At 39.6% G+C, this 22,722-nt stretch overlaps 1 protein-coding gene across 3 annotated transcripts in view; it reads left to right on the top strand.

Moving 5' to 3' along the window:
• METAP1D (methionyl aminopeptidase type 1D, mitochondrial) overlaps nt 1-22,722 on the top strand; it is a 77,038-nt gene that overhangs the window by 17,788 nt on the left and 36,528 nt on the right. The window contains exon 1 of one of the 3 annotated variants that reach the window (XM_061435408.1): nt 7,600-7,701. The exons of the other annotated variants lie outside the window; for them this stretch is intronic. The gene's annotated coding sequence lies outside the window, so the exon portion shown is untranslated. Of the gene's footprint in view, nt 1-7,599; nt 7,702-22,722 lie in introns of those variants that run through there. 3 annotated transcript variants of the gene reach the window in all.

Here is a 22,722-nt window from a genome sequence, read left to right as displayed (position 1 = left end):
TATATAAAGAAGAGGGAATTCCCTGGCAGTTCAGTGGTGAGGACTCAGTGTTTTCACCTGAGTGGCCTCGAATCAATCCCTGGTTGGGGAACTAAGATCCCACAAGCTGTGTGGCATGGCCAAAAACCAAAAAAGTATAAAGAAGAAAGTAAAAAGTCAATCCAGTCCACCGTTTAGTTAGAATTGGCATTTCTAAAGTGTTTTCCCCCCCTAAGGAGGGCTGCTAGTAATAGAACCATGATTTCTAAAAATTCCTTCTACATCCAAGAGAAAGCTTATTAATTACTGAAATATTAATTTAGGAGAATTAACTTTTGAGATCCATTTGTCTTTCACATTTGGATTCTATTTATTACACTTGTTTATCCTTCTGCTCAGCCTTGTGATGATTCTGAATTTGGGGCATCACATACTCTGTCTCTGTCATCAGTAAGATTATGATTTTCCTATAAGACCAAGTAGAAATAGGTCATGGATGAAAAGAACACCCTCGCCGCACTCCCCGCCAACTGGCTGGTGCATGCAGCTGAAAACCAGCCCCTCTAAGAATTGATGTTACAAAAGGCAGCTCCTCTCTGTTGTCTTCTGTCATTTCTCCCCGACTTTATGCTCTGTGAATAGCAGCTGTTCAGGGCATTGCCAGGCGAGCGCAGGGGTGCTGCAATCAGAAATGCGAGTGAGGGACACAGCAGGAGAAGGCTAGGGCGGAGGGAGGTGTGATCTGCTGATACAGCGAGTTAAGTGGGAGACACGACAGAGAGCAGTACGATGGCCCATGGGGAAGCATGTGAAGGGTGATCAGTTATCTTGATTAAAAAAAGAAGGAAGTCTCATTCACCAGTAGAGAAAAATCACAGCTGCTGAGGAGAGTCTTGTAAAGTCTCTTAGGTGGATTGGTACCTTGTGCTAGCTTCTTTTATAAGGGTCAGATTAACTTTCTAACATTGTCTTCTACTTTAATGTTATTGCTTTAATCATTAGACTACCACCAATTCCTTCAGGCAATAGGAAGCGATTGAAGATTTAATGAGATTCATATTGCTTGTCCTTAAATGTTGATGACTTCCTGCATCCATATTAATCATTCCTGACCTTGATCTTCAATTCCTTCCCAGCACAGATTCTCATCAAGCATACCTAGTGGATCCCACAGTGTTCACCAGACACCTGGTTTGTTTCCAAAAGTACGTTAACTCTGATGTTCAGTGTACATCAGATTTTTTCAGAACCCTTGTCTGCTTTGTCTTCTAATTCTTACTATTAATATGATAAATCTGGAAAATTTAGGGGCATAAAAATCAGCAACTCTGAACAGGGGATTTAGCCTAGTTTAGAAGACTGTTCTGTTCAGCAGACCTTGAACATGCCTTAATTGGTTGTCTAGGTCAGGATGTCCAACTGGCAACTCTCAGACCTCATCCAGGCCACAGAGCGTTTCTGGGTGTCTGAAGTGTATGTGCTCCGGCTGGCGAGCAGCAGGACTCGGCCTTTGTCCCCTGTTCTGGCGGCCCCAGCCTTTAGTTCAGGCCCACCCCCTCCTGCCACGGGGGCCTGGGAAACCCTGGCTGGCCACCTGGTCTCCTCACGCCCAGCATCCGTGCGTCTGCACCCCCACCCTCGCCCCAATTATCCCCCCAGCCACCTTGGCAGATTTTCTGACCAACAGTCCTTCCCTGAACAAGGACCCAGGACAGGAGCTTGTGAGAGAGGGGAGGCCTGAGGATTCTGAGGAAAGATGCAAGTGAGCAGAGGGGTGTGGGAGAGAGGGAGAAAGGATCACGTCAACTGAAGAGAAAATAAATATGACCTTGAGTGTGAGGCGGGTCTGTATATGAGACAATGAGTAGGAAGGAGTAGGTAAGGAGGTGAAAGCTTGTGCTTCTCCATGCCAGTCGCTGAGATGAGGAACAAAAGAGGTAAATTTGCGTGTGAAAGAGGCCACCTGTGAGAGGTTGGAAGCGAAAATGGAGAGAGCAAAACAGCTCTGCTTCGTTGAACCTGACCAGCCACATCACTGGGAAACACAGTCGGACAAAGCATTTTTTTTTCAGCTTTGTGAATATATTTATAACAAAAATACTGTTATAAAAAAGTTAAATCACAAATAGGTGGACCCTTAGAAGCTTAGATTACATTGAGGTTCTTTTAGGATGTCCCAAATTCCGGCTGTGATGATTGTTTTAAATGTGGCTCATCCCAATGGAGAAGTTGAACAGTACCGATTTTGATGACGTGCTTACCATTTTTTAAAAACAAATAATTGGAGTACTTTTTACATACAAATGGAAGTTTTTCATCTTTTTAAATAATCTTCTGTTGATATCATTTAACTGGATAAGTAGCAAGATATCCTTTTTGTGAAGTGCTGCTGCTGCTGCTAAGTCGCTTCAGTCATGTCCGACTCTGTGCGACCCCGTAGATGGCAGCCCACCAGGCTCCGCCATCCCTGGGATTCTCCAAGCAAGAACACTGGAGTGGGTTGCCGTTTCCTTCTCCAATGCATGAAAGTGAAAAGTGAAAGTGAAGTTGCTCAGTCGTGTCTGACTCTTAGCGACCCCATGGACTGCAGCCCACTAGGCTCCTTCATCCATGGGATTTTCCAGGCAAGAGTCCTGGAGTGGGGTGCCATCGCCTTCTCCATTTGTGAAGTAAGTTTTCATATTTACTGATCAAAATCTTTATCCCTTAAAAAAACTTTTTAAAAATAGAAAATTTCCTATTTTTAAAAATTAAAAAAAGATTTAAAAAAATTTTTTTGACCATGCCATGTAGCATGTGGAATCTTAGTTCCCTGACCAGGGATTGAACCAGAATCCCATGCATTGGAACCACACGGTCTTAACCACTGGTCCACCAGGGAAGCCCCCCAAATTTCATACCTTTGAACTCAATTATTTAATTCCACTTTGAGAAGTCTGTATTCAGAAAATAACTAGAGATGTTGCCAAAGATTTTGTTTCAAGGATATCTATTATGGTGTTAACCTATATTAGCAAAGTACTAGAAATTCCTTAAATGTCTAATAAAATAGATGATTAAATTATGATACATCCATAAGATGAGAGAGACTATTATAAAGTCACTAAATTACTTCTTCCAATTTATCTCCATGCTATACTCAGGTGGCATTTTAAATAGCACATTGAATCAGTTCACTCCCCCTTAAAACCTTTCCTTGGCTTTCCATTGCACTAACCATGAAAATCCTAACCTCCAAGGCTTAGTACCCCAACTCTCCAGTCCTTCCACTCCTGTCTACTGGCCTGTCTTTCAGAGTTTCTCATTCCCTAAGCCCTTTCCTCCTCAGGACCTTTGCACAGGAACTGCTCCTTCCCAGTTCTTATCTGGCTAAGTCCTGCTTGTATTTGAGGCCTTAGCTTCATCAAAGGGATTTACTGACCCTCTCTACTACCCCTGAGCATGCAGGGACAACATCCAGGACAGTTCTCTGTACTAGCCCCCAGGGGAGTTAAGCTGCCACCACCTCCAACTGCTTCTGGATACTCACAAAGCCAATGCAGGAAGCCAATGGAGGACACTGCTCAGAAAACCCTAACATTTCCACATTGTGCTCACTAGCCAAAGAAAGAATGACGGATTCAGCTGAAATGATGCCTCTATCACATTCCCTGCTTCAAATCTCCCATGAATGTTTCTAATTGGTAGGGTGAAATTCAGGTGTAGAACCTCCATGTAGGGGAGTCTGGGAAACAGAGTTCTTAGTTCTTGAGTCTCTGCTATACAGAAGATGAATGAGGAGGAGGTTGGAATGGATGCTGAGACGATCATTTTTTCCACGATCACTTACTGTGAGCCATGGCTGTTATACTGGTAATAGTTTTCACACTAACCTTGTCACATCAGTGGATTACCAAGTCTTCTAAGGCAGGAGTATGAGTAATTCCTATACCCTGCCACAGAAAATACACAAGATTCTGTAGAGGCTAAGAACTAAATAACTGTATGAGTGAAATGTAGTCATCTTGCCAAGAGTAGCACCATTATTTGGATATAAGGGAAAACCTTTTAACCCAAAATGAGACAAGGTAGTAATTAAAAGAAAGTCTTTAAAACTCCAAGGAAAATTCACTTTGTTTATGTGAAAAATGGAAGTTTAATTGAGACTGTAGCTACAAATAACTTATTTTTTCTAATGTTGAAAGGAGCATCTAAATGATGCTAACGTCATTGAGTAAGAACAGCCCTATCAGAGAGGTGCAACTGCCATTGATGTTTGAAATGAAACTCAGGGTAGTCGATGGAATTGAGTCCTGTAAACTTGTGTCTGCTTATTAAGAACAGAGATAGATAACTTACTGTAATGATTAAAATAAAAAAGCAGAAAAGTAAAAAAAAAAGTTACTAGAAAATAGATGCATCTGGAAAATAAAGAGGACTTTCATGCCATGGATCACTAAGGTGATCAACTTGTCTTCATGGCCATTGACAAATTAATGAGAAAGTAAGGACTCTAATAAATTGCAGTCAAGATTTGAAGGATAACTTATTCTGTTGGATATAACAAATAAGATAAAACATAATTAGAAATGTTTTCTTTATCTGTGATAAAAGGCTTACTTAAGAGATATTTCTATAAGTAGTACAGAAGTTGGAACACAAGACTGAATGAGGAGTGGTAACTTCAGCTCTGGGTATAATTTGCCATGTGACCTTAGGCAGGTCCCTTAGTTGGCAGCCTATGGCTTCAGCTGCCACTCCTTTGCTGACCCATCTATCTATTCATTCTCCAGAGCTAACTGTCCTCTAGAGTTAGATATAGGCTGCTGCTGCTGCTGCTAAGTCGCTTCAGTCATGTCCGACTCTGTGCGACCCCATAGACAGCAGCCCACCAGGCTCCGCCGTCCCTGGGATTCTCCAGGCAAGAACACTGGAGTGGGTTGCCATTTCCTTCTCCAATGCATGAAAGTGAAAAGTGAAAGTGAAGTCGCTCAGTCGTGTCTGACTCTTAGTGACCCCGTGGACTGCAGCCCACTAGACTTCTCCATCCATGGGATTTTCCAGGCAAGAGTACTGGAGTGGGCTGCCATTGCCTTCTCTGGTATAGGCTATCCCAGTCCTAAACTATATTATGCATTTAGAATCACAAGTCTTTAATGTCTTCCCACAGTTTTTTACACTCCTTATTTTAGAACACAAAGTTCTCCACATTTTGACCCTCAGCCTGCATCTCTGTTCTTGTGATGGGCACTCTTCCCTCAAACCATGACACCTAGAGGTTTTTACAAAGACTGTTCTCTGTGTGAAATGCGTATATCACCACTAGTTTTCATCAGGTATTATGTTTATGCTCATTTTTTAAAACTCAGTACACATAGTTCCAGCAGCGTCCTTTTGGTGCCTGTAGTGCTGTTTTGTATCTGTGGGTTGCATGCATGTGTGTGTGCTCAGTTGCTCAGTCATGCTGGACTCTCTGTGACCGCGGTGGCTCAGTGGTAAAGGATTTGCCTGCAATGCAGGAGACTCGGGTTTGGAGATGTGGGTTCCATCCCTGGGTCTGGACAGGAAGATCCCCTGGAGGAGGAACTGGCAACCCAATCCAGTGTTTTTGCCCAGAAAATCCCATGGACAGAGGAGCCTGGGCTACAGTCTTTAGGGTCTCAAAGAATCTGACACCGAGCAACTAAACAACAACCACTGTGGGTTAATTGATTTATCTTTTTTTCCCTTCTGGGCAATAAATGGCCTGAACATTGGGATTCTGTAGTAGATATAGAGCAAGGTCTGGAACTTTGTATGTTCAATAAGCTTCTTGGAGAATTCTGAAGACTCAGACCTCAGTTTTAGTTGGTTTCTAAGATCTTTCAATTCAAATGTCCAGATTTTTCCTCCTTGCATTTTAACTGGCATTGCAGAGGGGGGAAAGGCGTTTGGGTAGTTGATTAAAGACAAAGAAAAGCATAGGCAGTCTTCTTCCATGCCCACCTTTCCTTTGCTTAATCTGTTCAATTTTTTATTAATTCTGAGACTGTTTATTGAGGGCTTGCTATGAACTGCTTTTCTAGTTATTTGAAACACATCAATGAACAAAACAAACAAAAATCTCTACCCTCAAGGAGCTTGCTCTGATAGGCAATAAATATATTAAGTAAATTGCAGAGTATTTTCAGTTCAGTTCAGTTCAGTCGCTCAGTCGTGTCCGACTCTGCGACCCCATGAATCGCAGCATGCCAGGCCTCCCTGTCTATCACCAGCTACCAAAGTTCACTCAGACTCACGTCCATCGAGTCAGTGATGCCATCCAGCCATCTCATCCTGTGTCGTCCCCTTCTCCTCCTGCCCCCAATCCCTCCCAGCATCAGAGTCTTTTCCAATGAGTCAACTCTTTGCATGAGGTGGCCAAAGTACTGGAGTTTCAGCTTTAGCATCATTCCTTCCAAAGAACACCCAAAGGGCTGATCTCCTTCAGAATGAACTGGTTGGATCTCCTTGCAGTCCAAGGGACTCTCAAGAGTCTTCTCCAACACCACAGTTCAAAAGCATCAATTCTTCGGAGTATTTTAGAAGGTGATAAAAATTGAGGGGATAATGGAACAGAGAGGGATAACTTTCTTTTATTTTGTCAAGACTTAGTAATAAATTACTGGAAAGAATAGTTTATTTAATTTGAGTTGTTTAAATAAGCCATACTTTAAAAGGCAGAATTTAACCTGCACCCAATTGGAAGAGAATCTGGGATTTGCAAAATTCAAGTCTTGTTTCCTTTTATAGAATTGACAATAACTGTCTTTCCCATTATGTTATTACATGTTAGTAGAGAAATAATTTAAGGAATTGCTCTCAAGGAGTCCTAGTAAATTATATGATACAAATTTTTTACCACTATAAAGAAAAAGGAAACAGAATTAAGCCACAAAGCAGTAAAAAGAAGTTTGTGTTTTACACTGATCTGCAAAGGCTGATTTAATTTTATTAATTAAAAAAAAAACAAAAAACAGTTCATTCCAAAGCCTCTTTCCTTATCTCTCCACTTCCCCTTTTTAATTTTTATTTTGGATTTTCATGTTTAGATAGAAAGTTTGGGTCCTTTTAGAATTTATAAGGAAGCCTCATCGTATGGATGAGAAGCACTGGGCTTTAGCTTTACCTCTTTGGGTGCTCAGGAGTAAGCTGGTTTTGTGGAGAAAATCACGTATCCATCTTTACTTTCAAATAACTTCATCAAAAGATCAAATATTTCACTGTAAACAGTCTTAAAAGTCAAACTGATGTTGCCTGCAGAGTCAGCTAAAAGAGTGATGAGTATTGTCTTGCACAGCAGTTGAAATTGTTTTCCAAGTCCTTCCACATGAGGTAGAAAATGACTTTTCTTGCACCCCTTTAAAAAACTATAACTCTGTGGCAATTCTGATGACTGTCAGTTCCTGTGGGGTATTTACACAAAGATACTTTTAAATGAAGAGTCATTTTTAGAGCAATTAGAGACAGAGGCTAGACAGAGACTAGCCCAGCTCGAGGCCTGGCAGGTCGGGGTTAAGGTTTATTGACAGGACAGGGTCAGGCGTCTGCTCCGCCGCCCCTGCCCCTGGTACCTGCCCTCCGGATACACCCAAGACCTCGGCCAGCCAGCCGGCCTGGGCTCCCTGCCATAAGCCACCCCACCCCCACCCCGCAGCCCCGTACAATGCGGGAAGGAAAGAAGAAAGGAGGAAGAGTGGGCGAAGTTTTGCCGAAAGAGTACAGGTCAGTCGTGAGATACAAATTTGAAAACATTCGTTTCTGTTTTTTCTGGCAGACATTGTGTCACATTAGGAAGAAAGAAATTTTAAAACATACAAAGAATTGTCTGTTCCTTTGGCTTTGTAGTTTGCAGTTATTGCATCCTGCAGAAAGAAATTGCCTGGCCAAAGTAGCCTTTTAATTTCATTTTTCAGTTTTGAGTTACAGGTTTCTGGCAAGCTCTCTGACCACTACTGTTACCTGGTGGCGCCTACATTTCATTGTATTGAGAAGTACAGACTGCCTGGATCCAGGCCTGAAGGAGCTGTCTGTGACTGATGTGCGGGGATTCGCCCTGCCCCCTGCAGGCTCTTGCTTTTCCCTTTAAGGGAATCTAAGACTGCGTCCCAGGGTCCCCAAAGGAGTTAAAGAAAAATGTGTTCCGGCATTCTGTTCGGGCAGTGAGCTTGCTCTGTGGTTTTCTGTGCTGCAGCTCTGCTTGCCCAGAGGCTGGTGAACATCCCAGTCATGCCCCTGCTTCTCCAGTGTTGGTAATTAATGCAGGGAAAATTTTTTTGTTTTTATTAAAAACAAGCAGAGACATCTATCAGTACCCACAGTCAAGGCAGAATTTGTTTGACATCTTGTGATTGCTGCTTACAAAAAGAATGACAGCAGTTATTAAACAAATAAGAAAAAAGCTGCTGTTTATGGGTCGTTTGCAGATACCCTAAGAATACCCTTAGAACATTACTGCTTTTGCTTACATGAGTAGAAAATAGTAGTATGAACAGAATCGTTAATTTTTGCAATCTGGGTTGTATGAGATTTAGAATAATAATAAAAATTCAAATATTAAGGAAATGTATTATTTTTAGCTGTGTAATATATGAGGGGCTTTTCCTTTCATTAGAGTATATTTCAAACGTTTGTTTTTATGATTAAAGGGGGAGTATTAACATTCAATGTAATTAAACTTAATTGCATTTCCTATGTGAATTATTTTTAGTCTCTTTTTAAAATGCATTTATGATTCTTTTCCTCTATACTAACTATTCCTGGAGGTTTGCCCTGATAAAACATTATAGACAAATTGTCTGTTTTCTTGGAAACAGTCAGAAGTCACAAATTAGATTTGAATTCAATTTAGAACTTTTAAAGTGAAATTCGGAGATATAATCAAGTACGAAAAGCATAAAACTCTTCAGGGTTTGCGGTTTTGGTTCTCATATCATGTTCATGTGATCTGAGAAAAGATTAGCCCTGGGCTGTTATTCTATTTGAGAGGTGTTGATAATAATTTCAGTCCCTGATGGTGTGGATTTCCATAGGTACTGGGTAAGCATGGGGTTTGCTGGAAAGAGGAGAGAAAGAGCTTCTGCAATGTTGGACAGTCTGTATCTTAATAGGTATTTGGTTACACAGGTGTATACATTTGTCAGAACTCATCAAATGATATACTTAAGATTTGAAGTTTTGTGCATATGTATACTTTACCTCAAAATACAGAAAAAAAGGAACTCTAAACACATACTCCAGTTTGATTTTATACATGTTGAAATATGGGGGAGAAGTTTACTGTCTTTGAAACTTTACTTTGAAATGCTTCCAAAAAAAAAAAGGTGGATAGTGGAATATTTTGTATGTTTGAAAATGTTCATAAAATGTTGGAGAAAAGGTGAAGGTACTGATTATGCTCATTAGAGGATTTGTGTACCTCCATTTTTAATTCTGGGCTTCCCTTGTGGCTCAGCTGGGAAATCCCCTGTTAATTTGAAATTAAGCCACTTGGATTAATATCAGAATTGGGGAGGGATGTGAATGTGAGCCCTTTAGGTAAATAGAAAAATGTACCCACCTCATACTCTAGTATCTTTTGAAAGGCCGTTACCAAGCATGGAAGCCAAGAGTGTCTTTACAAACAAGAAGAGCTCCAAGAAACCCACGTCATGCCCTCAACCAATGACCTCTCTGGGCAGATAGAAGTTGCCTCCACACCCCTACCCATGGAAAAGGACGTGACCTCCTGACACACAATCTTCACTAATGGTAGGCAGGTAAACTGCCTGCTGTATACCTTACACTAAGGCCCTATCACATGGAAAGGGGCTTTCGGTTTTCAGCCCTATCTCAGGGTTTGGCCATAAACACCTCTACTTTTATCAGAATGCCAAGCTATCCCTTCTATCCTGATAGAGGTATCTTTTTAAAGATATATGGGACCCCTGCGGTACTTCTGTTGTATGTGTTTTAATCTCAAAGGGTTAAAAGGGTGAATGGCTTGTGGTGGAATTTGAACCAAACTTTTAAAAGCAAATGATAATGTATTTTAAATGAGGCCATGTTGCTCGGAGCTTAAACAATAAACTGTAAAGTTAAGATTTGAGAGCCTCAAAGATCTCAACTCCTTCAGGGTCTCAAAGTGAACTCTGGCCAGTTAATTTATCTTTCTTCTTTGATTTTCTCACTTGGAAAATGAGAAGTGAAGCCTGACACAAAATGACCAGTCAGGGGTTCTCTGACTTTATTGTTTATAAGAATCATTTCTGTAAGAAACTTCAGTGTGTATAAAAATCATTTAGTTTGTTAAAGTAGAGATCCCAGCTTCCAACACTTGGGTTTTCTGAATTAGTAGGTCTGGGGCAGAGCTCAGAAATCTGCCTTTTAATCAATGGCTGGTGTGATACTGATGTAATTACTGGACCACATGAGAACTGGTATAGGTGTGTTTTGATGGTACTATGTTAACTGATAGATTATTTTAGCTTTTCTTAGGGAAAATTTTAAACATATACTAAAGCAGAGAGCATGGCACAATGGGCATTCCACGGACCTATCACCCAGCTTCACTAATCGTGGTTCATTCACTTCTACCCCTGTCTACTCCCTATACCCTTCCTCCACAGATTATTTGCAAAACAAAACTTGGACATATTTAGTACGCAACTTTAAATGTTGAAAATACTGTAAACAAAATACCATATTAAACATTACAAAATTTGAGCATAATTCCCTATCAAATATATCTTGTGTCTAGATTTCTTTGATTCTCTCTCTCTCTTTTTTTTCCAAGGTTGATTTGTTGGAATCAGGAACCAAACACAGTTTCCACATTGCATTTGATTGATGTATCCCTTTAATCTTTTAATCTAGAGGTTTCCCTTCCCTTTCTTTTTTTTTTCCCCTTGTGATTTATTTGTTGAAGAAACTAGGTCATTTATTCCGTAGGTTTTCTCAGTCTAGATTTTCTGATTTTATCCCCATGATGTCATTTATCATTTTTCTTTCCCCTGTATATTCTATAAATTCCACCACTTCCATCCTGAAGTTTGATCAGATTAAAGTTCAATTTGAGGACTAAAATGCACCATTGGTAATGTCATATCCTTCCATCAGAAGGCACATGTCTGTTTATCTCTCTTTATGTCGTGTTAGCAGCTGAGAGCTATTCTTACCTAGGGAGAGCCCTGTAATTTGACTTAGTAAGTAGTTCATGGAAGAACTTTCTCCTTCTCCCTCATGGATTTTTCCTTTTCTAGGTTAGGCTTTTAAAGCTTTCACAGTGAATCCATAGCTGCCTACTTAGACATTGTGTTTGCTGCAGAAAGCAGAAAAGCTTTCTTGCTTTCACACTTAGCCTCATTTTCACAATATAGTAATCTGTAAAATTTTTCCTAGTGCCTTCAACATTTTTTTCAATTTCTGAAACATCTTAAGATGAATGGATGACCACACAATTGAGCAGAAATTGAGGGCCCTATAATGAAACCACAGTTGCAGGCAAAGTGACCTGGCAGAAGTACTAGTGAGTCAGAGCATCCCATCCTGAGGGGAAGACGATGAGTTTTTAATACCTGTATTTATTTATTTTCTCCTAAAAGCAAACATGAGGTTTCTGAATCAGGGGCAGACAATTCTTACTTAAAGCAATAACTGCATTGGTTCTCTAGACCCCAGTTTTCTCCTTCAGAGTGTGTGAAGGGGTCTAGAAGAATGATGTTGGATATGCCAAGATCGCTCTAGTTACCGGGAATGAATAGGTTCATTTCTTCATTCAACAGCTACATACTTATGGTTACATGTATGCAGACAGTGAGTCCACCCTGGGGAGGATGATAAATACTAGAGTACTCCCAACCTAACACATCAAACCGTAGACCTCTCTGTCTAGAATTAGCCATTGTGTCATCTTATAGGTAATCAAATATATATATATTTATATATTTATGTGTGTATTTGATTTTATATATATGTGTATAATTATATATATATATAGGCATATATGTGTGTATTTGCTTTTATATATGTATATATAATTTTATACACATATAAGCGCATATAGATGTGTTATTTGATTTTCCCCTGACTTACATTGTGATTTCAAAAATCATTTTCTTAAATTATATGGTAGCTCAACTAGTCTTTAGTTCTCAGCCATTTCTGCTTGAGCTATGAGATCCACATAATCCAGCCAAGAATCTTTCTAAAGTGTGTTCTTAAGTCTTTGTTCTGTCCTGAATTGTGTACTACCTGGAATTAAACCAACTCACTTGAAGTGGCAAAAAAAAAAAAATAATTTTCCTCACTTTTATCTACAAATGTCATTTGCACTGACATTTTCATGAAGTTTTCTCATCTCTAGCTTTTCAGGTAGCAAGTTACTTTATACCCACTGTAGAGTTTGCTCATGTGACTAGTTCTTTTGATAAGAAAGTGAAATCCAAATTGTGAAAATTAGACTCTGAGAAGAAAATTCCAGTGCAGAGTACTAAAGATTTCCCACAGCAGGAGAGGGTAGGTGCTGTGGGTTAGGCCTGGCGAAGCTGGTATCCTGCTAGGGGAGACGAGAAGACACAATTAGACACGATAACTCTGCAATGGGAAAGTGCTTGGAAGGGAATAAACAAAGTTAAGAGGGAGTGAGTAACCGGGGAGACCACTTTAGAGAGAGTGGTCCCAGAAGGCCTCTCTGATGAAGCGACATTTGAGCTGAGGCCTGAAGGATGTGAATGAGCCAGTGACGTGAGGAGCTGGTGAAAGAGCAGATGCAGAGACGAGAAAGGACTTACTGTGTCTGAGAAGAGGAAAGGGGGCCTGGTGGCTGGCTGGCTGTGAGTGACAGGGAGAGAAGGCAGGGCCAAAGCACGCAGGACCTTCATCAACTCTGAGAAACGAATTCTGTTCTAAAAGCAGTTGATGAACATTGAAGAATTTTAAGCAGGAAAACTTAGTAATTATCTTCACCTTCACTTTGTTTTTCTATGCATGTGCAAACCTCTATGCATATGTGTTTCTAATGGTAGCATGTGTATGTGATCTTCAACTTAGTTTTTCGTCTACCAGTAACATCATGGGCATTATGAAAGGAAGATTTACAAGGAAAAATAAGTTTAATTTGCTATGATCAACATGACAAATATATATAGATATGTAAGAACTTGAAGCTATGACTAAAAATCAGTTTCTTAGGGGTAAGAAATGAAGGACAGTGCTTGTTTTTAGTGTCCATTATAGATATAAATTCGCTTAAATAATTTAAGAACATTAGAAACATGTTCTAACTTGGTCCTTGCTTTTCTCATCAGCTTATCATGATTAGTATGCTACTTTAACCATGTATTTATTGTTAAAGCAGCCTTATACTAGTGAAAGTCACTCAGTCGTGTTCAACTCTTTGCAACCTCATGGACTATACAATTCATGGAATTCTCCAGGCCAGAATACTGGAGTGGGTAGCCTTTCCCTTCTCCAGGGAATCTTTCCAACCCAGGGATCGAACCCAGGTCTCTCACATTGCAGGCGGATTCTTTACCAGCTGAGCCACAAGGGAAGCCCAACCTTATAGGCCATTATAGTCCATATGGACGTTATAGGCTTATAGGCCGTTTTTAGTCTTCTAGATACAACACAATTTGAATAAAGAAGGAAAACAGAAGAATCAGAATTCAGCAAGAAGTATGTGGTCAAACCATAACAAATGAAGAAATGATCAATAAACTCTGCAGAGAATGTGTCACCTTTCAAAGTACAGTTTACTTTTGTCAATAATTATAAATGTACTTATTTATTCACTTTTAGAATATCTCATTTTTGTGAAAAATAGACCTAAAACTCCTTGAACTGTAGAAACTCCAGCATCGTTTAGTTCTTGCCCATTTGTAAAATCTAAGCAAAAGCTTGAATAGAAGAAACTGTCTATATTACAAGTGAAGCAAAGACACGGACTATGTTTCCTGGTCTTCGAGTCCATGGTAGTATGAGCTTTATGGAAAACATTTTCCAAAATACCAGGTGGATGAACAATTATAGTCTACAAAAGTAACTGCCTCAAACTCATGCAACCTGACTTAGCTCATTTTTAAGCCTGCTGCTGCTAAGTCGCTTCAGTCATGTCCGACTCTGTGCAACCCCATAGACAGCAGCCCACCAGGCTCCCCCATCCCTGGGATTCTCAAGGCAAGAACACTGGAGTGGGTTGCCATTTCCTTCTCCAATGCGTGAAAGTGAAAAGTGAAAGTGAAGTCACTCAGTCGTGTCCGACTCTTGGCAGCCTAACAGGTTCCTGCGTCCATGGGATTTTCCAGGCAAGAGTACTGTAGTGGGGTGCCATTGCCTTCTCTTAAAAATGCCTTCTCATTTTTAAGCCTACATTACAAAACAAAAAACAGCAAACCATATTGCAGAGGTGGAAATGAACTGAAGCAGGCAAGAAATAAGGGGGCTGAGGATGTGTGATGCAACATTGCTATCACATTACAGGAGAGATATCCTGGACAAACCTCTGTCTGCATTCTTAACCCATGAACCCTGGCCCCAGCCTTCAGTATTTGAAAGTATCTTTTAAAATTCAAAGTCTTGGTATGCTTCTGGTTTTTTAATAAAGTCACAAACAATAGTAATGCAGTCATCTGTTACCTTTCTGCCTTTTATGTCAAGTTGGAGACCCTGGAACAACATCAATGAGTTTCTTAATAAAATCTTTCATGTAATTTTCTTCTCTACTTAAAAATTGAAATATATTTAAATTCTCCAAATATTTAATTGAATGTGATACATTTGCTAAAAGATGTCTTAATTCTATAATTTAATACTCCTACGTATGTATATAACATTCCTACGTATGTCGCAGAGTCGGACACACAAAGAGTCAGACACGACATATATAACACTCCTACGTATGTCGCAGAGTCAGACACGACTGAGTGACTTCACTTTCACTTTCACGTATGTATATATGTATGTATGAATGATACATCAAGAAATATTTCTGTTGCTTAGTTTTAAGAATTTATGTAGTAAAAACTAAATATAATTTAGAAATATTTCATTGTAAGTGCTTCTCATTTTCAAAAACTCGTAATTCAGAAATATGTCACTGGAAAGGGAGGCTAAAGACATTTATAGTTTTTTTTCCCCTCACAGCTTCATGTTTATGAAACAGCTTATTAACAATGGTATAGCTGAAAACATTGGAAGGGTCCGCTGGCTTCCAAATATTTCCACTGTAAAACCAAAAATTTCCAACAGTTAGAATCATTCCTTTGGGTTAAGGGAATATCCACACAAAGCCTTTGTTTAATGGCTGTTATCATTCCTGTATTTGGCTAAGACTGGATTAGAAGAAATGAGGTGGTGTGTTTTTAATAGTCTTAGTGAAGAGGTAGAGAGGAGGATAGACATTCTTGGTGGGAGAGAAGGGAGATACTCCAGTACCAAGGGCTCCAAAAGAGGCCTTCAGGCTGTGGGAAAGGCAGAGACTCTACTTGCTAATTATGAAATGACTGCTCATATGGGAGCCGTGTTTAAAACTGACTGTACTGTACTCATCTGAGTTGTAGAACGGGTATAAGCAGATGGACCATGTCACTCACAAACGCTTCTGTCTCATTTGTGAGCAGAATGCCACAGGGTGTGCAGAATAACTTGGCACCTTCACTGGTTGGGGGAGAGTCTGGGGGAGAGTCCAGAAAACCGTCCAGTTGAATTCTTAGATGGGCTTTTGGCAAGCACACAGGGTTGCTTTATACAGCCTGTCTCCGATGTTTTTCCCCGAGTGTCTGAAAGAAAAGGGAGGATTTGTGGACCTGATTAAAACAAGGAAGTAACCCAGTGACTTAGAGAGGCGCGCTGTGGAATTTGAATCCTAAAATACAGCCCTCCCTCGTTGACTTTTCAGCCATGGGAATAACCAGTTGCTTCATTGTATGTTTGCAAAGTGCCTCAGCCATTTGGCCAGCCTGATGGTTACCTGCTGCCTCTTTTTATAGCCTCCGCATCCTTTGTTGTTGCCCGGCTGGTCAAACATATGTAACGGTGCCCTGGGGCACCAAGTGTACCCTCGGGGAGCTAAGTGCTGCCAGATGTGGGGAGAAAGGGTTGATTCACATGGCCATAATTTCCAATAGCTAATTTTACCTGTTTTCTTTTGGTTTTGGATTTCTTTCTTAAAGAAAAATCCATTTGGAGTTGGGTTCCCCCTCCTTTAAATTGCAGTCTTGTCTTTTTACCTCTAATCTTCTAGCCCCACCCACCTCCCCCACAAGTGAAAGTGTGAGAAGAAAAGGATGGAGAAGATATATGATATATTAAGCCCGAGTGACTAATGTTTTTACTTTATGATAAAAATTAACAAAATGTTTCTGAGTCTGACCAGTATTTTTACTTCCCAAGTGCAATTAAATTTCACTGACTCAGTCTTTCATATAGAAATCATGTACATAGAAATAAATGATATTTTAGATTAGCATCTTTTAGATACAAATTTTATCTAATCTCTGATTAAGAACACTAAATTTATTGTTCAGAGCTCTGCGTTTTTAACTAGCTATCCTGAAAACTGGTGAAATAGGGAGAAAGGATCAAGCCTTTAGCTTGATTCTCTGTATGAACTCAGGCCGACCAGACAGTAATCTGGGAAAAGAAAGAATTTCTTTATAGAGATATTCCTGCCAACAAATTCAGAAGAACTAATGAAATATTACCACTTGGTAAATCCCTAAGCAATCAATGGATCTAGGCACTGTCAGGGGCTGCTAGTATCTCAATAAGAGAGACAACTGTCAGAGCACCACCAGCCCTTAAATATTCTTGCCAATAAAACAAAAGAAAAAGAACTTGAATCAAAATGATCGCTGGGTTTAATATTAGTCCGTAGGAAATATATGGAAAGGAGATACCATTAGGTATAACTAGTGAATTCCAGTATAAGGGAGATGCTAAGGACAAAGCAATGCATTTCTTTAACAAATAAATTACATGGAAGAAAAAAGGAGAAGCATTGATTAAACAGGCATAAGAGACATGTCAAACAAATGCAATGTGTAGCCTCTTCTTTGGATCCTGTTTTAAAAAACCATTTGTTTAATAAAAAGTTTATATAATTATATATATAATTGATATATATGTATTTAACAAAAGGAGAGTACCTAAAGACTACAGCTATTTGATATATTAAGGAATTACTATTAATTTTTTAGATATAATAAGTTTAGATTGTTTATTCTTTATAAAGTGTCCTTATCTTTTAGATATACATACTGAAATATTTACAGATATGGTGTCTAGGATTGGTTTCCAAATAGTTCAGTGGGAAGGGAAGATAGCTGTAGGTTAAACAAGATCAGCGTGAGTGGATAATTGTTAAAGCTAGATGACGGGTACATGGGAGTTTGTTATAGTAATCTGTCTATCCTTGCATATGTTTCTAATTTTCTATTTTTAAAAAGTTTAAAAAAAAATAGGTTTAGGTTTGAAACTCAGATCTGCCACTTGTAACTTTTGTGATCTTGTGGAAATCCCTGAACCTCCTTGAGTCTCAGGGGTTTTTTTGCTTGAAAAGCACATGCAGGAATATCTTCTCAGTTTACTTTACACAGGTTGTTGGGCCAAATTAAATAATCTGTATTAAATTGTTTTTAAAATTTCTACAAACATGTCAGTTGTTTTACCATAGTTATTATAAAGTTTCTGAAAGGATACGGTTTTCCCCCTAAGAAAGTTTGGTAGCTTTTTCTGCTTCCGCAAGCAATATTGTTGTTCCATGTATATTATAGTAGCCAAAAAGTCCTAGAATAAGAATAGTTACATGGCCATCAAGTATATTTATTAACTAGTTTATAGTAATAGAGTAATTATGAGAATTCATTTTAATTTTTTTCTAATACAAATTTCTCATAGCTTAGTCGATTAATTATAACATAGACTGTATGTCCCTCAGGCATGTCCAACTCTTTGCATCCCCATGGACTGTAGCCCGCCAGGCTCCTCCGTCCTTGGAATTCTGCAGGCCAGAATACTGGAGTGGGTAGCTGTTCCCTTCTCCAGGGGTCTTCCCAACCCAGGGATGGAACCCAGGAATCCCTCATTGCAGGCAGATTCTTTACCATCTGAACCATCAGGGATGCATAATATAGATAACTATGCTAGTAATATTTTCACTGTATAGTAAGAATTGTGAATTATTTGATTTCCTATTTTCCTTGATTTTTAAAAATTGCTTGAATTTAACATATTAAGAAATATTTTGAATTACTTGCATTATAACACACAGAAACCAAGTTGTTAGAATCTTTCTCATATTGTTTTGGCTTATTTTGTTTTCTAATTCTAGCTTTATCCCTCCCTCCCTCCTTCTTTCCTTCTTTTCCTGCCTTCTTTCTCTGTCCCCTCTAGCGCTTTATTGTGATGTATAATATACAAAGAGAACCGTATGCAAAACAAATGAGTAATTTAATGAGTGATTATAAAACACATATATTACTACTGTGCCAGTTTGAAAAAAATTCAGAACATTGCCTGTACCTCAGAAGAGCACTCATTGTCTTTCCCAGTCTACATCTCTTTATCATCTTCCAGCTAATCACAGTCTTGACTTTAATAGTATTCACTTTCTTGCTTTTGTCTATAGTTTTACTCCCATGTATAGATTCCTAAAGAGTATGATGCAATTTTGCTTGTTTTTTTTCTTTATATAAATAAAATCACAGATTCTCTTTTTTTGTTTCTGACTGATGATTTTATATTTTGAAGATCCATCCATATTATTGTCTGTAGCTACATTTGTTTTGATTCCTGTATCAGTCAGTTCAGTTCAGTTCAGTTCAGTCACTCAGTCGTGTCCGACTCTTTGCAACCCCATGAATCACAGGGTGCCAGGCCTCCCTGTCCATCACCAGCTCCCGGAGTTCACTCAAACTCATGTGCATCAAGTCGGTGATGCCATCCAGCCATCTCATCCTCTGTCGTCCCCTTCTCCTCCTGCCCCCAATCCCTCCCAACATCAGGTCTTTTCCAGTGAGTCAACTCTTCGTATGCAGTGGCCCAAGTATTGGAGTTTCAGCTTTAGCATCAGTCCTTCCAATGAACACCCAGGACTGATCTCCTTTAGAATGGACTGGTTGGACCTCCTTGCAGTCCAAGGGACTCTCAAGAGTCTTCTCCAACACCACAGTTCAAAAGCATCCATTCTTCGGCACTCAGCTTTCTTCACAGTCCAACTCTCACATCCATACATGACCACTGGAAAAACCATAGTCTTCCATTTTATGAATTTATCATAATTTACCCATGCTATTTTTGATGGGCATTTGAGTTAGTTCCACTGTTCTCTATTACAGACATTCTTATAGATGGCTTTTGGTGCTTCTCTGTAACCTCTATGCATTTTTTTTTTTTCTAATTTTATTTTATTTTTAAACTTTACATAATTGTATTAGTTTTGCCAAATATCAAAATGAATCCGCCACAGGTATACATGTGTACCTCTGTGCATTTTTGTTATGTGTATTTCTAGGGGTGAACTAGTGACTTCATTCTGACAATTTTGCAATGTAGTTGAACCAATCAACACTCTCTCCAGCAGTATCTGAGTGCCAGCTGCCATGCTCAGCTTCTTGATCTCTGAGTGCCAGCTGCCATACTGATAAGTACTTAATACATATGAACTTATTTTAATCCTCATAATTTTTTTATTTCCCCTTTTTTAACGGATGAAGAAACTGAGGCACAGAATGTTTATGTAACTTGCTGAAGGTTGGTAGCTAGTAAATCTTAGAGCCAGAACTGAAGTTAGACAGTCCAGCCCCACTGGCTCCACCTAAGTTATGAATGGGCCTCCGGCCCGTATTGGTGAACTCTGGGCAGAGTGACAGTAGTCGGGGAGAACCACCATGTTTCCTGTCCGGGTGGCTGTACTGGGGCTTGAAATGTTCATTCCAGTGCTAAGGGTCGGGGAGGGGGTATTGCTTGAACTTCAAAGCGGAGTTGCTTCCTTTCACTTGCTCTGTGAGTTGGAATAAGCTGAAGCAACATGAGGATCCTGCCTCTGGGGCTGGTACAGCTCTTATGAGAAGGAATGAGATTTGGCTTTCTCTCCTCTGTAGTATTTTCAGGGCCACTCAGCCTGCATCCCCTTTCAAGTAGGACCTGGAGAGGAAGAGGCCATAGAGTGGACATTTCACTTTCCCTCACTGTCCAGATAGAACATCTTTTCCTCTAGAAACCGCACTGTGAATGGGAGCAACATTCCCAGGCTAGCCCAGAAAACCCATAATGTAGCTAAAATATTAGGTATTTGCAGCTGAATTGTTTCCTAGCTTTTTGTTTTCATGGCAAACGTGTAGTATTTTAGTTACATCTTGGGCAAATGGGTTAGCCTAGAACTTAGCCATCTTGTTTATGTCAGAAAATGTTTTCCAACAGCTAAGACCACATATTTATCTTGGTGTAGAACTAACTTTATCCCTAGTATGGATCACTGACTACCTGAGTATTCTGCTCTAAGCAAACTGTACAGCATACATTTATTTGATAGTAAGATGAAAAACATCTCTAATAAGATAGGGAATCATTTTCCATGGACACACTCTGACAGGGACCAAGCTTTAATTAGCTAAGATATTTAAAATTTTAGCAATACAAAAATCCATCTGCTTTTCATTTGTCATATACGGGCTTTTATTTACCAGCCTACGTGGAACATTGAAACATTGATGTTGCCACCTGAACCACTTATAGATCTTCAGATCTGTGTGGGAAAAGGAACAATAATTATAATCTGCTTCAGGCTAGAATAATTCAAAAGGAAATGTGCATTACTAATATGGCAGAGCTCATAAAATTTCAGTGTCAGTTTGCCACTTGTGGTTGAAAATTGGAGTCAGGCTGGTTGGCTAGAGGCAAAAAGACTAGAGTTACATAATATTTATGAGTTCTGAAGTTAGCAATCACCAAACCCAAATACTGCCAGCTTTCAGATTGGTCAGTGAGGTCAGCATCATCTAGTCATGGCAATGTAGTTCAGAGCTGAGTAGATTTGGTACTGATGAAGCATTACTTCTAAGTATAAATTCTGTCTATGTCAGCCCACTGCTACCTCCTTTACAGGATTTATAGCCTTCTAATTTTAAATATTATCCCCAAGATATTTTCCTGAGGGGCCCCATACGATTGTGCAAAAAAGCTGCTTGCTGCCTAAGGTTTTATGACACAAAGGTGGATGTGGAACCTTCCTCGCTGCAGTATTATTTCTGCAGCACTTCCAGTGTTGAACTTCTGTGAAGACTTTCTGCCTCTCTGTACATCATCAGAGTGGTCAAGCCCCAGCCAGCACCTTATATCACCCTGTGCTCAGAAACAGTTTGGTGTCCAAACCTGTTACTTACATAGTATATGTAAGTAAGCAGCTAAAACTCAACCCCAGGATGACGCCCAAGAAGCACATGTTGTTGTGAACTGAAGATTCCAAATGTTTCTGCCATCAAGAAGCAATCAGCCCTGGGGCTGTTCCTAACAGGAGCAACTGCAAGTTGATGCTCATTTTAAATGCTTTGTTTTCTCATGCGTAAACAGCATCCTAGATTTAAAGTAATCTTTCGATTGCCTATACTTCTTTGAATTCATAAAAAAAAATTTATGTTTTTCAGTGCTAAATCAAATGCTCTTTGAATGTTTTATTATTGGAAATTTCAAATATAGGTAAAAGTAGAGAAAAGGGTGTAATCCCCCATGCTATTACCTGTGGATAAGATATTTATAATGGAAAAAATTAGTCTTTTTTTTTTTTCCTGCCAAGAGTATGTCATAGGGATTTCACATACTTGCAGATGGAGTTGGAATTAGAATTCTAAAACGCATGGAAGAGAATACATCAGGAGAGCATTTGATCTGAGGAGAGCAAATCCTCAAAAGAGAGGATTTGGCCCCACACACCTTGGCTCCCTTTTTTACAACTTCAAAACATATTTGTCTTCCCGGGGGAAAGTCAAACTGAATACAAAAGGTCCCTGGACACTAAAGCTATGCAGCGACCTTGTTCAGAAATCTGGCAGATTACTTTTAAATTTATTTTTAATTAAAGTTCTGGATCTGCAACTTCTCTGGTGTTCTAGTGGCTAAGACTCCATGCTCCCAATGCCTGGGTCCCTGGTCAGGGAACTAGATCCCACATACCACAGCTAAGAGTTTGCATTCCACAACTAAAGGTCCCGTGAGCCACAGTTACAGCTGCAGAATGCACAAAGGCTGAATGGAGACAGGAACCCTACTACTGAAAAGATTAGAGTTGTCCCAACCTACCCCAGACACATAACACAAAAGCAAGGCTAAGGTGTAAAATTAGGTAAGCGTAGAATAATAATAAGTCTTAAAAAGTTTTAATGTTCTCCCCTAACCCCTCATAATTAGGTCATTGCTTTTGAGGGCAAATAATCTTTTAAAGTATTTTATTTTTAAAAAATATTCTAATTTGTTTATTGGTCTGCATCAGTTTCTGGTTGTGGCAGGCAAACTCTCCGTTGTGATGCGTGATCTAGTTCTCTGACCAGGGATCAAACCCAGGCCCCCTGCATTGGGACCGCAGAGTCTTAGCCACTGGCTCACCAGGAAAGTCCCATGGGAAAATATTTTAAATATCAAACTTTTCCAAAAAATCTTTCCTTTTTGGTGCTTTTAATTTACTGGCACTTTTAGCACCTGTTAAACCTATTGGGTTCAACACTTCATATATGAGAAGAGGGAGGTAACACTGGGGAAAGACGAGGTAAGGGG

This window comes from Bos javanicus, chromosome 2 (genome assembly GCF_032452875.1).
Source record: "Bos javanicus breed banteng chromosome 2, ARS-OSU_banteng_1.0, whole genome shotgun sequence".
In the NCBI taxonomy this organism is placed as follows: Eukaryota; Metazoa; Chordata; class Mammalia; order Artiodactyla; family Bovidae; genus Bos; species Bos javanicus.
The sequence above is the reverse complement of the archived record's forward strand: the minus strand, read 5'-3'. Positions and strand labels throughout refer to the sequence as shown.